The sequence below is a fragment of the Vombatus ursinus genome, unplaced genomic scaffold, assembly GCF_900497805.2.
Source record: "Vombatus ursinus unplaced genomic scaffold, bare-nosed wombat genome assembly UNPS02014786.1, whole genome shotgun sequence".
In the NCBI taxonomy this organism is placed as follows: domain Eukaryota; kingdom Metazoa; phylum Chordata; class Mammalia; order Diprotodontia; family Vombatidae; genus Vombatus; species Vombatus ursinus.
In genome coordinates, this window is record NW_020954564.1 from 3,361,746 (window position 1) to 3,377,694 (window position 15,949).

Sequence of the window (15,949 nt, forward strand, 5' to 3'; positions counted from 1 at the left end):
ACACACACACACACACACACACACACACACACACACACACACACACAAAGAGTTTTTTAATGTTTAAGTCATTAGGAGATAGACAAAATCCTTCTGGTTAGCTAAGTTCCCCTTTCCGGGGGCCTGAAGTGGGTTCAAAGGTAGGTAAAAAGTTCCAAGTGCTTTTAACAAATAGCATCTCTTCCTTGCACCATATAATTTATGAAGGAGGAAAGAGACATAATGTTCCATGTCACACAACAATCATTTTAAACATGGCTTCCTCAACTGTATTATACATTACTAGCAGCTTTCAATTTTCCAGCTCCCTCACTTTGGCTCCAGTCCTTCAGGCTCTAAATTCCTCAGGGAGGATGTTATCTTGATCAGAGAAACCCTGGAAACATCACACCAGCTAATATTTTATGCAGAAGCTGAGTGCTGCTTCCAATTACAGTCAATGGGAGTTGCTGGGTTTCAGGAGGAACAAAGGTAAATGCAGTGAGGAAATTAATTTGGATTGGTGAATAAAGCTTTTCACATATTAAAATAACTACATGCCCTAATCTCCTCCAGAACTGAAATTTTAAATGTTTCAGAATGGAAAATTTAAAGAGAAAAATAAACAAAGAGGAATATCTTTGGATTAGGAACTATCCCATGGCAGGCACTCTGACTGAGTGTTAGGAAGTTCACATCAATATCATGTGACTTTCAAGAAGTGATTTCCTCTCTCTAGGCCTCAGTTTTTACTATTGTAAAATTGAGGGTAGGACTGGGAAAGAGGATTGAAGCAGGTGATCTTGAAGAACTCAGTCTAATTTTAATAATAATAGCTAACATTTACAGCACTTTAAGGCACGGGAAGTACTTTACGTGTTATCTCTTTTGACTCTTACAATAACCATGTGAGGTAGATACTATTATCATCTCCCTTTTACAGATGAGGAAACTGAGGCCACAAGAGGTTAGATGACTCACCTAGAGTCACACAACTAGTAAGTCTATGAGGCGAGATTTGCACTGAGGTCAAGTCTAACACTCTATCCACTGAGTCACCTAGCTGTCTCTTTTAACATTCTACCATTCTTAGGGCAGTTAGGTGGCACAGTGGATAGAGCACCGGCCCTGAAGTCAGGAGGACCTGAGTTCAAATCAGGTCTCAGACCAAACACTTGACACTTACTAGCTGTGTGACCCTGGGCAAATCACTTAACCCCAATTGCCAAAACAAAAACAAAAACAAAAACAAAAAAAAAATTCTACCATTCTTCAAAGGATATGAACAGGCAATTTTCACATGAAGAAATTAAAACTATAGTCATATGAAAAAATGCTCTAAATCACTATTGATTAGAAAAATGCAAATCAAAACAACTCTGAGGTACCACATCACACCTATCAGATTGGCTAACATGACAAAACAGGAAAATTAATAATGCTAGAGATGTGTGAAAATTGGAACACTAATGCATTGTTGGTGGAGTTGTGAATTGATCCAATCAGCCTGGAGAGCAATATGGAACTATGCCCAAAGGGCTATAAAAATGTACATACCCTTTGACCCAGCAATGACACTTCTAGATCTGCATCCCCAAAAGATCATACAAATGGGAAAAGGACCCACATGTACAAAAATATTTATAGCAGCTCTTTTCATGGAGGCAAAGAATTGGAAATTGAGGGGATGTCCATCAATTGAGGAATGACTGAACAAGTTGTGTATGTGAATGTAATGGAATACTATTGTGCTATAAGAAATGATGAGCAGGCTGACTTCAGAAAAACCTAGAAAGACTTGAATGCACTGATGCTGAGTGAAGCGAGCAGAACCGGAAGAACATTGTACCTAGTAGCAGTCATAATGTGTGATGACTAACTTTGATAGACTCATCTCTTCATTGCAATGCAAGGATCCAAGACAATTCTAAAGGACTCATGATGGAAAATGCTGTCTGCATCCAGGAAAAACAAACAAACAAAAACAAAAACCAAAAACAGACAAACAATAACAACAAAACTATGGAGTCTGAATACAGATCAAAACATATTATTCGCTCTCTCTTTTTTTTCCCCTTTTTTTGTTTGTTTCTTCATTCTCCTGGTTTCTCCCATTGGTTCTAATTCTTTTTTTACCAGGTGACTAATGTGAAAATAGGTTCAATATGAATGTATCTGTAGAGCCTACATCAAATTGCATGCTGTCTTGGAGTGGGGGAGGAGAGATGAAGAGAAAATTTGGAACTCAAAATCTTATGGAAGTGAATGTTGAAAACTAAAAATAAATAAATTGATTTTTAAAAAATTTTGCCATTCTACACCATTCAGCTGACTGGTATTCTGGGACTGACAATGAAGGTTCAGTAGGGTAGCTGCTTCTTATTCTCTAGCTCTAAAAATTTAACAATATAGGTATATCCAGCTGCTATTTTGGAGTAAAGTACTGAGTAGAGGGATTTGGCCTCTGTAATTTCCAGGTAAGCCCACAAACTGTTGGTAGCTGGTTATAAATCGAGGCTATAGCTACTATAATTCAACTCTTTTCCAGTAGCAGTGTCACCTGGAGATAACGTATCATCATCTCACCTCTCTGAAGCAGTCCTCTAGACTCATAGAGTTGTCTGGGCAAATAGAGCCCTTAGAGTTCCAGGAGATTGGTTGGCTTAAATAATACTATGAAGACCAAGGTCATTGATTTGAATCCTGCTTTGATAGGTGACATACTATAGTGGAATAGTCTTTGGTCTTGGAGGAGGAAGATGTGACTCTAACACTTACTAGTTGAGTGAAGGTGGAATAGACTGCTTGGGAAGGGAGCAGATTTGCTTGAGGAGCTCACTAGATTTCAGGTATAAGCCAGACTTAGGTGGACTTGGAGGTCCCTTCCAACTTAGGAATTTTGTGATTCTATGAATCACTTTCTCAGAGGCTCAGTTTCATTATCTGAAAAATGAGGATAATAATCCAAGAATTCACTATCAATCTCATTGGGTTATTGTAAAGAAAACATTGCTTTATATAGTGCCTTAAGGTTTATAAATATGAGTTGACTATCATCACAATTTCATGGACTTTACTATCTGAGCAGGCTTTGGGGTTAAAAAAAAAAAAGAAAGAAAGAAAAGAAAAGAAAAGGCCTCATCTACCTTGCTTTCTGGTGCCTGAAATTCTGCTGCTAGATGAGTCATTAATTCAACTGTTAGAGACTACTACCTCCGCAATCTCCAATTACCTTGTATTATGAGTATACATAGTTCTTCTGATAGAATGCATGTTCCTTGAGGGAGGGAGTTTACATTTTTGTCTTTGTATTTCAAGTAACTAACATCTGGAAAAAATATTGTGGAGTCAGAAGACATGAGTTTGATTTCATCCATAGCACTTTCTATGTGACCTTGGGCAAATCACTTCACCTCTCTCTACATTGGATTCATCATCTGAAAAATAAGAAAGTTTCATCGGTAACCCCTATGGCCCCCTCCAACTCTAGATTTATGACCCTACTCACAGGGCGCAGGATGGAGCAGGTTGATGAACTAAACATGTTAAGGCAAATGTATAAATCAGTTAATATGAAGGAGTTTTAGATCCACACCTGATTTCAGGTCACATGGTTTAGAGCAAGGAGAGACCTTAAAGATTATATAATTTTACAGATAAGGAAACTGAGACCCAGAGAGAACTGACTTACCCAGGGTTATAGAGTAAAAAGCACAAGTAGGATCCAAATTAGTTATTTGTTTTCCTCTAGCATTCTGCCTTCAGGTTTCACTAGGAAGAGAGATAGAAAAATCATGGGGGTACTGGGTACCTGGGAAGATGGAGATCAGGAATGGGAAAAGGCCTCAGAAAATGGATAACCAAAACAAACTTGACCAACTGGATTATTTATCCAGTCCAGCAACATTTGTTCTCTTTCTTTGTCCCAGACTCTTATCTTGCCAATTACCAATGCATGTGTAAAGTCACAAAAAGAAACTTCTCAGAGGATTTAATCCAGCAATCAAAAAACAGTCATTAAAGATAAAAATAGAAAGATAGAAAGCAACTATTAAACACCTACTATATACCAGGCACTATGCAAACACTTTAAAACTATTATCTCTTTTGATTTCCACAAGAACTCTGTGATGTAAGTGCTATTATTATCCCCATTTTACAATATGAAGAAACTGAGGCAGGCATAAGTTAAGTGACTTACCCAAGGTCATACAACTGGTAGGGTATGAGGCTAGATTTGAATTCAAGTCTTCCTGACTACAGGCCCAGTGCTCTATCCCAGCACCACATAGCTGCAAAGATAGAACATAGATGATGGTACAAACTGCTGCCAGAAAAATAACAAAGCAGATCCTTCTGGTTGCTCCTGGTGAATAATATCTTGTGAAAGATGGGAATATCCAACCCCTTGTTATGTCTGCCTGAAGGATGGTACAGCTAGGTGGCACAGTGGATAGAGTGCTGGACCTAAAATCAGAAAGACTCATCTTCCTGAGTTCAAATATGACCTCAAACCCTTACTAGCTGTGTGACTCTGGGCAAGTCACTCAATTCCATTTGCCTCAGTTTCCTCATCTGTAAAATGATCTAGAAAAGGAAATAACAAACCACTCCAGTATCTTTGCCCAAATGGGGTTATGAAGAGTCAGACACGACTGAACAGCAAATGAGGAATGGGAAACCCAATGAGCCTTTTGCGTAAATATGAGACCATGGACCTGGCAGGATAAAGCCATTTGATCTGCTTTAAATAGCAACTCAATGGCTTCTCCAAGAAGTCATTCAAATAATGTTCCTCAGTGGATTAGAAATCAGCTCTTCATTCTTGGATCAGTTATTTGGAAATAAAGGAGAATCCCATTTTCTCCAAGTTGTTCTGTTAGGAGAACAAAAGTTTCTACTTGTTAAAGCACCAGAGCTCTGAACTAAATCTAAGGATCTTTCTATAGTAACATACTTCTTTCATAGGACTTAAGACTAGAAAAGAATTCAGAGACCCATTTAGACTTTCAGCTCCTTGAGGACAGGGACTGCTTTTCCTTTCATTGTATCCCCAACACTTAGTCTGGGTCCTGGCACATAGTAGGTGCTTAATAAATGTTTGTTGACTTGACTCTGGTCCAATACCCAGATTTTCCTGATCAGAACACTGAAATCTAAAGACCTAAGGTGACTTGTCCAAAAGGACATAAATAGATCCAAACCTAGGTCACTATAAATTTGAAATCAGAAGTGACAGCATCGCTAATGTCAAGTTACCTACAAAAGGGACAGCCTAGTATATGGCCATGGAAGTCTTCTCAGTGGCTCTTCTGCTTGATGTTTAACCTTTGGGGGAAAAAAGTCTAGCACATTCTAATGAAGGCTAGATTCAGGAAGGCCCAAGTTCAAATCCTGGATATATACATATATATATATATATATATATATATATATACACACACACACACACACATATATATATATATATACACATATATATATATGGATTCTCAGAATTAGAAAGGATCTCAGCATTTATCTAGTCTTGTTGTGTCTGACTCTTCATGACCCCATTTGTTTTGTTTTGTTTTGTTTGGGGGAGGCAGAGATACTGTCATTTCCTTCTTCAGCTTGTTTTATAGATGAGGAATTAAGGTAAACAGAGTTAAGTCACTTGCCCAGGGTCACACAGCTAATGTCTGAGGCCAGTTTTGAACTGAGGAAGAGGAGTCTTCCTAGTTCCAAGCCCAGAGCTCTACCCACTGCACCCACTAGCTGCCTCTGAACTTGACTTAGATCTCTTAAATTGTATCATGTGTGGCAACTGAACATCTGAATACTTTCTTACTCAAGTTTTACTCCAACTTAAGTGCATCCCAGGTGGCCCTTTTTCTAGGTCATGGTTGGCCTTTTCTGTGTCGTGCAGATACTGGACAAATAGGCATGAAAAGTGGAACTGGGGAAGAAACAATGTTGCATGTAGGGCATGATTGAGACCGACACCTTGATGAATCAGAGGTAGGCATATGGACTGAATTTTCCTTCCACTGCATGTGAGTTTTGAACATACAGGCGGAAAAGTTGATGGGCAAAATATGTTTTCCTGAACCAAGAAGTACTAGAAAAATAATTCAAGATGTTGGACCATTCTAAACTGGGGCATAGCTCACCTACTACTCTTCTCTATGGTTGGGTTCAAGTCTTCCCAAATTACCAACAAAATAGGTAAAACCCAAGCTGGATTCTGTATACTTCAATGGTTTCATTGGTATTGAATACACACACACACACACACACACACACACACACACACTTGGCTTGTGAAAGGAAATGTGAACAGGAGTTGGAAATTACATCTGGGGAGATTCTAAGAGCCTAACAGAAGAATCAAAACAGAAGATTTCTTGAAATATATCTATATCGATATAGATATATTTCAAGAAATCTTCTGTGTGTGTGTGTATATATATATATATGTATATATGTATATATATATATATGTATATATGTATAGTCATATAACATTCAGGCCTCCCCTCTGCTTCCCAACACCAGCTTCCAAAAAATATTAGAAAGTAATTGTATCTTACATTGCCTTGAGCTTTGTGACCAAGATGAGGGGGTGGAGGGAAGGCACCAGGAGCCTTCAATAGAACTACAGACATATCACATGTAGCTAGAGGAAAGACAAAACTCTAGAGTCTACTCTGCAAGTGGGGGAAGAGGAGAGGTGTGAGATATGTGCTGCTGGCAAAGTCAATGGGATTTTTTAAAAACGTGTTTAAAAGAATCTGATCTTGGCTAGAATGCATATGGAAATAGGTGGGTAGAGAAGGAGAAAGAGGAATGGGGAAGGTGAGAAACCTTCCACAAGACTGCTTAGCTCTGCTCCTGCTGGGTTGTCATGGGAGGTTAGGAGCAAATCCATTTTAGTAACCAAACCTACTTAGCTGGTAGATGGAGCTTTCCAGGGTTCTTTACATTTCTTAGCTCTAGTAATGCCTCTAATAAAATTCTCCTGTTATCTGATTGTGAGAGGGTTGCCCCGGCTTCTCAAAGGCCATGTCCGTGAAGCAACAAGTCTGAACAGTCAGAATAATCATGCCAAGAATAGGTCACATGCATATGATGCTTTACGTTTTACCTGTATGATACTTGTGTCAATTTCCCTTCTAAGATGAAAAGCCTGGATTCTTTGTGCTGGACTTTCTATCAATTAGCAAGTATCTAGTGAGTGCCTACTATGTACTACTCTGAGGATATAAACTGAGTATATAAAGGAAAAAAAAAGTCACTGCCCTTGAGGATATTACATTATATCAGGTAAGACAACATAGAGATAAAACATATATTAAAAAAATACAAAGTGACTTTTTGAGGGTGTATCTAAGGGTAACAAGGAACATTTTCATAGAGATAGTGATAGGGAGCAGAGTTTTGAAAGAAACAAGAGATTCCAAAAGGTAGGGTTGAGGAGGGAGAGCAATACAGGCATGATGGATAGCTAGTGCGAAGAGGATGGAGTTATACAGAAAAGGAACAGTAAGGCCAGTTTGGCTGGGCCATCAAGTATTAGAAGGTGCTCATGTAGAATAAGGTTGAGAATTTAGGCTAAGAACAAGTGATGAGGGAATTTAAAAGTCAAAATCTCATTAGTCTCATCCAGATGATCTAGACACTTTCAGTGTGACACTCTCACAAACTCATATTCCAAAATAACAATTAAAACAAAAATAGCTCCCATTTAATTTTTGTAAGGTTTACAAACATCATTTGGCACGTGTAACCCTTGTAATGGAGGTTTCCTCCTGATATAAGGGATCTAGATAAACTGCAAAATATTTCTCACTTCTCTGGCACAACGTGGAAAATCTAGACATTTTCAATCTGTTTCCATCCCATTTGTTGTCACAATCTCCTCTTATAAGGACTTATCACAAGGCTTAAAGAATGAATAAATGTATTTACAGGTCAAGGAAAGCAGGAAAGCAAGGAAAACACACTCTGATGTGTGTGTGTGTGTGTGGTGGTGGTGATTTATCAGTTATTTACAACATACAATGGTTCAGCATTCCAGTGTAATTCTATACTTCCTATTGAAGTTCTTATAAGCTCCTTCCCTGCTATATTATTGTGTCTTCCACATCGGTGTGCATTCCCATTCCCCTCATCTCACAGCAGACGGGACCTGATAAAATTTCCTATTGCTTATTCTGGTGTTGGAGATCCAAATAACTTCTCCATGATGGACTTTTCCTGTATTTTCCCATAATGCTCTAGTCACCTTCCCAGTGATCCTCTCCCTCAGAGGTAGGGAAAATGCTTCCAGAATGCCTTTGTCTGAGAGACATTTTTGTCCTGTATCAAGCTGTTAACATAAAGTCCACAAAACTTTGCCTTAGCGTTTTTTTTTTGTTTTGTTTTGTTTTGTTTTGTTTTTCTGTGCACTACAATTCTCCTTAATTTTCATTTATGGAGTTGAACTCAGCCTTGTAATGGCCCCCAACCACATTCTTCTCTTACACTTTAGAACAATCCTTCTGTACCAATTGTATGTCTTTTTTCCACCTTCCCTAAGTTTCTTAGGAGTATTTTACTTTGGGTCTGGTTTTACTTTGGGACTAGAAATCACAGTGTAAAGTGCTTTCCCATAATCCTCAGATATTTGAAGATGAGAGGATAAATAGGAAAAATCTAACAAATATACAAATATTCAACTCCAAGAGGCTGATAAATAAATATGATTTTGTTTGATTAAGCTACAAAAGTTTCAGATCTTAGCCTTGGGTGTTGGACTGAATGTGCCATCCAAATTCAGCAGGGCTCACCACCGGTAGCATGGCTCCTGGCTTAACACATTATTTTGGCTCCAGAAATTTATGAGAGCCATCTGTAACCACAACTTGGAAAATGAAGGAGTTGAATTAGATGATATGTTGGGTCACTTCCAGCTCTAAATCTACAATTTTATGACTCTACTTGTCCCAGAAAGCAGAACTAGGCACAGTGGGTGGAAGTTTCAGGGCAGATTTAGATATGAAGTGAGGTAAAACCTTTTAATAATTAAAGCTAGATGACTACCTTGTATCTGTGGGTATAAGAAATTCTTGTTCAAGTATGGGTTAGATTAGACAGATGGGCAGTTAGGTGGTGCAGTGGAGAAAGCTCCAGATCTGGAGTCAAAAAGATATCCTCCCAAGTTCAAATCAGGTCTTGGACATTTACTAGCTGTGTGGCCCTGGGCAAGTCCCCATTTGTTTTAGTTTCCTCATCTGTAAAATGAGCTGGAGAGGAAGATGGCAAACTACTCCAGTCAATATCTCTGCTCCCAAAAAAAACCCAAATGGGGTCATGAAGAGTCAGACACAATTGAACAACAAGACTAGATAGATGCTGAGGTCCTTTCCAATCTATATATTCCACAGTTATTAGAGGAAGGAGCCTCCAAAATCACAGCTCCTTCAAAGCAGAGATGTACCCACATAGATGGTAATATTGAAGAAGAGTTGTGGGGAGAGAGAGAGACAGAGAGAGACAGAGAGACAGAGAGAGACAGAGAGACAGAGAGACAGAGACAGAGATTCCAAAAGGTAGAGGTGAGGCAGGAAATAGCCTATGTGAGGAAGATGGAGGAGTATATATGAAAAAGAGAGAAAAAAGTCAGTTTGCCTAGACCATCTAGCGAAGGAAGAGAAATGTAGACCATTGAACAGGAAATTCATTGGTTCTGAACTTTCCTGTCTGTAAAGCAAGCTGCTGAAGGTGGCAGAATCCATTGTGTGTAGATGAGAACCCTAACCACAGAATCAGTAAGATCCATTAGGGTCACTCTACACAGAGAACATTAGAGCTGGAAGGTATATTCAAGAACTGCCCTCAACCCCTCCATTTTAAAGAGAAGGACATAGACCCAAGGAAATAAATCAACTTGGTCCCAAGTCACAAGGCACAACAATGGCAGAGGCATGATTAGAACCTTGACCTGGCTTGTAAAAAGCTGTTCTAGAACTTTTAACTGGGGGCGCTAAGTAGGCAGTCATTTGTTCTTCCACTGGCAACTGACTCTTTCTCAAAAAAGCTCTGCTTTAAATATGACTAGGGAACAAGTGACAAGAACTACATACAAAATAAGAGAGCAAGTCACCTTACTCTTGACCTGAAATTATGCTAGTGACAGGCTCTTTTTTTCCCCCATCCCAAGAACAAACAAGGAGCTGAAGGAGAGAGATTTCTAGTTCAGTGTTCTGGCTTCTACTTGCACCTTTGAAGAATTGAGAACTCACTACCCCATAAGGAAGCCTGTTCTGTTGTGGAATAGTTCAAGTTTTTAAGATGTTTTCCTGACTTTGATCTGAAAGTGTAACTTTCTCTGTAACTTCCAGCAATAGTTCCTAGTTTTCTTGTAACCAACAATTCAATTCAGTTCAATGAACATTTATTCAGCATCAGCCGCTATGTACTAGCCACCCAGGGTTGACAAAGACAAAAACAAATAATCTTTGCCCTCAAGAAGCTTTTATTCTTCTCTGGGTATAGGAGAAGACAAAGATGATATGTTCTCCATCAGCCTGCACCACACCATCCATATGTGGAATCCTCAGTTACAGCAAATGGAGAAATTTTAAATTCTGTGGAGAAACTCACTTGCCTTGGCAGTATACTTTCTAGGGATGTACATATAAATGATGAGGCTGACACACACATTGCCAGAACTAGCTCAATGTTTGGGAGGCTCAGAAGGAAAGTGTGGGAGAGAAGAGGTATTAGACTGTCTACTAAAATGAAGTTTTACAGAGCTGTCATGCTGACCTCATCGCTGTATGCCTGTGAAACCTAGACAGTATACCAGTACTATTCCAGGAAACTGAATCCCTTCCATCTGAATTGTCTTAGAAAGATTCTGAAGATCACCTGGCAAGATAAGATACTGGACACTGAGATCCTTTCTTGACCTGATCTGCTTAGCATTCAAATTCTACTGCAGAAAGCCCAACTGCAATGGGCTGGCCACATTGCTTGAAAGTCAGAAGTATGTTTGCCTAAAAAAAAAAACAAAACAACAACAACAACAACAAAAGTCTATTTTATAGAGATCTCACACAAGGCAAGCACTCACATGGTGGTCAGAGGAAGTGATACAAGGACATTTTCAAGGTCTTTCTGAAGAAGTTTGGGTTTGATTAAGAAACATGGGAGATACTGTCACAGGACCATCCAGCATAGCATGCGTTCATAGAAGGTGCTATACTTTATGAGCAAAGCAGAATTGCAATAGCTCAAAAGAAACAGGAGCTGCACAAATTTAGAAACATCTCCACTCCAAATGTTCACATACATTATTTGTGCCTGACTTGTGGTAGAGCCTTCCAAGCTCATATTGGTCTGGTCAACCACAGTCAGATACACTGTATCTTGACTGCAACATAGTGATGTCATGTTGGTCCTCTTTGAGAATGAAGGACAACCAATGCAAAATATCGTCTAGATAAATCCAAAATAATGGCAGGGATAGGCTAGCTTTCAATTTATGAATTCTATGACCTTAATGAAGTCTCTTGGTGGAGATCACACTTGAGCTAAGTTTTGAAGGGAGTTAGAGGTAGAGATGAGAAGAGAGAACATTTCAGCAAAGTTTGAGTCTAATACAGAATGAGTCTACTTATTCTTCCCTATCACAACTCATGAACACTTGAATGCAGAACCCACCCTGTTTCTTCCTGTCTTCTCTTCCAGAGGTTAAATATCTCCATTTCTCATGTGGCAAGATTCTAAGACCTTTCTCCATTGCTCTCCTCCAGAAGCACCCAAATATCCCATTATTTTCCCAAATATAATGTTCAAAACTGAACACAATATTCATTTACCCCAAGTCATTCACAGTTGATAAGGCTTATCCTGTTACCTGCCCCAGGGATACATGCTCCTTGACAGGGAGACAATGCATTAATAACCCAAAGGACTGAATCTCTAATAGTGTCACCTCAGATACTATCTAAGTAAGAAAGGATTACAAGCCCTCTTAGGGTCTTGGTTCAAGAGACTAATCTAATCCTTTAAGTATTCCTTAAGCAGGATAGGACCAATTATTACTGACCTCATAGATACTTCCTCTCTATGCCTTATCACCCTAACAGTTCCCTGAAAAGCATAGGTAGAGGGTAAAAGCACTACCAAATCTTTTCTTTATCTCCCTACCTCCTCTATGCCTATCTTCAAACTAGAGTCCAGTGGTTGTTCAGTCATGTCTGACTCTTTGTGATATTTGGGGTTTTCTTGGCAGAAATGCTAGAGTGGTTTGTCATTTCCCTCTTCAGCTCATTTTATAAATGATGAACTGAGGCAAACAGGGTTAAGTGACTTGCCTGGGGTTATAGAGCTAGAAAGTGTCTGAGGCCAGATTTGAACTCACAAAGATGAATTTTTTTCTGACTTTGGGTCCAGCACTCTACATTGCACCACTTAGCTGCCTGGATACTAGTCGTATTATATTCATGTCATAGCCTCATCTGCCTTCTAAGAATTATATACATGGTTGAATTTAAGAAAAATGCTGAGGTTTTTTTAATGTTGATCTTCTGTGGTTCTGTCACCAAAATCAGTTATTAGAAACGGTACAAGATGAAGAAAACCAGCCTAGAGACAGAGGAGCTATTGGTATTCAAGATCTAGTCATGGATGATAGAAAATTTGTACTTAATATTGTATCAGGTCTTGGAAAGTAAATACTGGCAGCCTGATACAAAATGTTACTAAATCTCACAAGGTTCCTTTTCGTTTATTATCAGAAGAGGGAATGTAGCCCAGTTATAGCCACTTAGATTTGTGTAGCCTTTTTGTATCCAGAAAGATGCTGGCATTGTAGTTGGGAGGCCTAGAACTGAATGGTCCTCCTGAAATTTGGTTCATTTATGACCTTAGGTAAGTCATTTATTTCTCAGGGCCTTAGTTTCCCCCTCTATAAAATGGAAAACTTGGACTAGATGACATCCAAGACCTTTTTTTTTTTTTAAGCTCTGAGCCTAGGTCCTTGAATCCTATGATCTCATTCTGTTCTCATAACCAACTTAGGAGGTGAGCAAAGCAGGAATTAGTAACTCCATTTCACAGAGAAGGAAACAGAATCACAGAAAGTCTAAGTGACTTGTTCAAGGTCAAACAGCAAGTTCTTAACAGCTGGCACTAGAATTCAGGTGTCTTCTTCCTACTCTCATGGTCCCTACATAGAATCACTTTGGGTTCTAACTTACCAGGGTTAAACTTCCCAAGTCAGGCATAGATAAAGAAAGAGAAATGGATTCTACCCTTCAAAGCACTCTTAATCATACAGGCCACTAGATCCATCAACTCTTCTGGCTTTTTCCTCTTCAGATTTTCGGAGATGTGACTCAGGAATCAATAGCCTGCCACCTGCTGGCCAAAGGGAGCTATGGCAGACTTTTTTTTTTTTTAATTAAGGCCCCCTAATGCAAAAACAAAATAAAATTTATAAGCACTTACTATCTGCAAGGCCCTAAGGTGTTAGGTCCAAGGTATACAAAGAGAGATACAATACACTCCTGGCCTTCCAGAAGTCCAACATCTAATGGATTTAGGGCAGAGGGACATGTTGTCCCAAATAATCACACATAAGAGCAAATGTAAGTACAAAGGGAAAGTCCAGACCTACTCATGTAATTAGGTGACTATGTATTAACAAAGGAAAGACATATAGTAGAGATAAGGAGGGACAGTCCTCTTGGGGATTGAGAATGGGATCCAGTATTTTTACTGTTGTTCCAAACCACTGGTGACTTTTTCCTCCTCAAACTAGACAGAACCTCAGAATGTTAGAACTTAAAGGAACTTTGTAGATTAGCTAGTCCTCTCCCACTCATTTTACAGATGATGAAATTGAGCCATAGAGAAGGGAAGTAACATTCCTAAGATGGTGGATCTGGGAAAGAGTCTACATTTGACTCCTCATCTAGTACCACTTCTTTTGTCCCAAACTACCTCCCCATGCCAAGTTACCACCACCTGGTAGGGGCATCTGCTCCCAGCACAACTAAGTCCTGAGGGTTACCTTCAATATAGCTTCCAAACTCTTATAAACACATCTCTGGCATCTAGGCTGGCTGAGTATCACTATGATGCCAATGAACATTTACTCCAGGCTGCAAACCAGAACGTTGAGAGCTCAACTAGAGTATAAAGACTAATTCCCATTTCCCAAATATAGCCATCTGAAAGACTCTTAGGTGGATCACAGACATGGGGACAGCAGTTACTCACCACAGAGTTCCAAAGTTAAGGAACCAGCAGAAGAAGGTAGAGGTGTGGGAAGTTTCCTTTCAGGAGAACAATAGGGTCAGAGCTATGAAGTAAGGAGAGCTTTCATCTCTATTTCTGCAGCAAAAAGGTTATGTGGCCCCCTCTTGACTGAGGGAGGGTCTATGACAATCAAGACAGGAACCAGGTACACTTGGGAGAAGGGGTTTGCCGCATAAACATTCAGCAGTCTGGTTAATAACTCAAACATCTTTACCTCCCATGAGGCTTAGGTGTAGCAGTTGACAATGACTGTTCACCTTCAGTCCTAGACACATTCAGAAGCACTGCCACTCTGGTTAAAATGGGAACCCGAAAAAAAAACCCCAAAAACAAAAACAAGGCTTCCTTCACTCTGTCTCTTCCCCACTGTCTGAGGATGCTGGAGTGCTGTGGAGATCAAAGATGGTTGTCAACAATCTTAGCTCTGCACCTGGCTCAAGCCTGGGTTTTAACCTACAGAGCCCAGGTGTGACCTCTGAGTAAGGCTTTGCTACATCATTAGCTAATTGAAATGTTCAGGTGTTTGTTCCTTCTTTGCTGAACCCCTGGTTCCCTAGGATAGGACTGTCTGAATTGTCTTATGACCTCCTCAGAGGACTAGGTCCTAACTTCACCTGCATAAGCTATGGGAAGTCATTAAATCTCTCTGAGACTCAGTTTCTACCTCTGGAAAATGAGAGCTTTGGACTCGGTGATTTCTTAACCCTTCCAGCTTTAAATTTCAAATCTCAACTTTTACACTTCCTATATGTGGTCTTGAGCATTCTCCCTAGGCCTCAGTTTTCACATAGGTCAAATGATAGTATTGGACTAGATGGTTCTACATCTATGACCTTCTGAGCCTAGAGGTATCATAGTATAGTAGATAGAGTGTAGATAGAGTGCTGGACTTAGAGTCAGGCATATATGAATTCAAATCCCTCCTGAGGTTCTTACTAGTTATGGAATCTAGAGTAAATCAGTTAACCTTTATGGGACTCAGTTTCCACATCTGTAAAATTAGGGGGTTGGACTAAATGGGCCCAAAGGTCCTTTTTGGCTCTAAATTCATGGATTTATGACAAAATGACCTACAAGGTCTTCTCTACCTCTAAAACCTTTTATCCTACGATATCTTCACCATTCTCCTTTCCTCTAAACCATCTGAAATAGACATCTAGATTAATTTTCCTAATGCACAACTCTAACCTATCATTTCCCTATGCAGAAACCTTCATTGATTTCCCTGTTACCTACAGGATAAATCACCAACTTGCTATCCTAACATTTAAGGCCCTCCACAATCTATCCCCAGCCTGTCTTACTAGCTTTATCTCCCACTTTGTTGTTGTTCAGTCATGTCTAACTCTACATGACCCCATCTTCCTGGCAAAAATACTGGAGTGGTTTGCCATTTCATTCTTTAGCTCATTTTACAGATGAGGAAACTGAGGCAAACAGGGTTGAGTGACTTGTCCAGGGTCGCATGGCTAGGAAGTCTTCCTGACTTTAGGCCTGCACTCTATCCCTGAGCCTTTTAGATACCCTCAACTCTCCCAGTAGTCCACAGTAAGAATCCTATAGCTCCATGCAGGCCCATCCCCCTACTGCAATCTAAACATGCTTTAGCCATGCATATCTCCATGGGCCTTTTCATATTATGTTTACCTTACCTGGAATGCCTTTCCCTGCCTGTTCA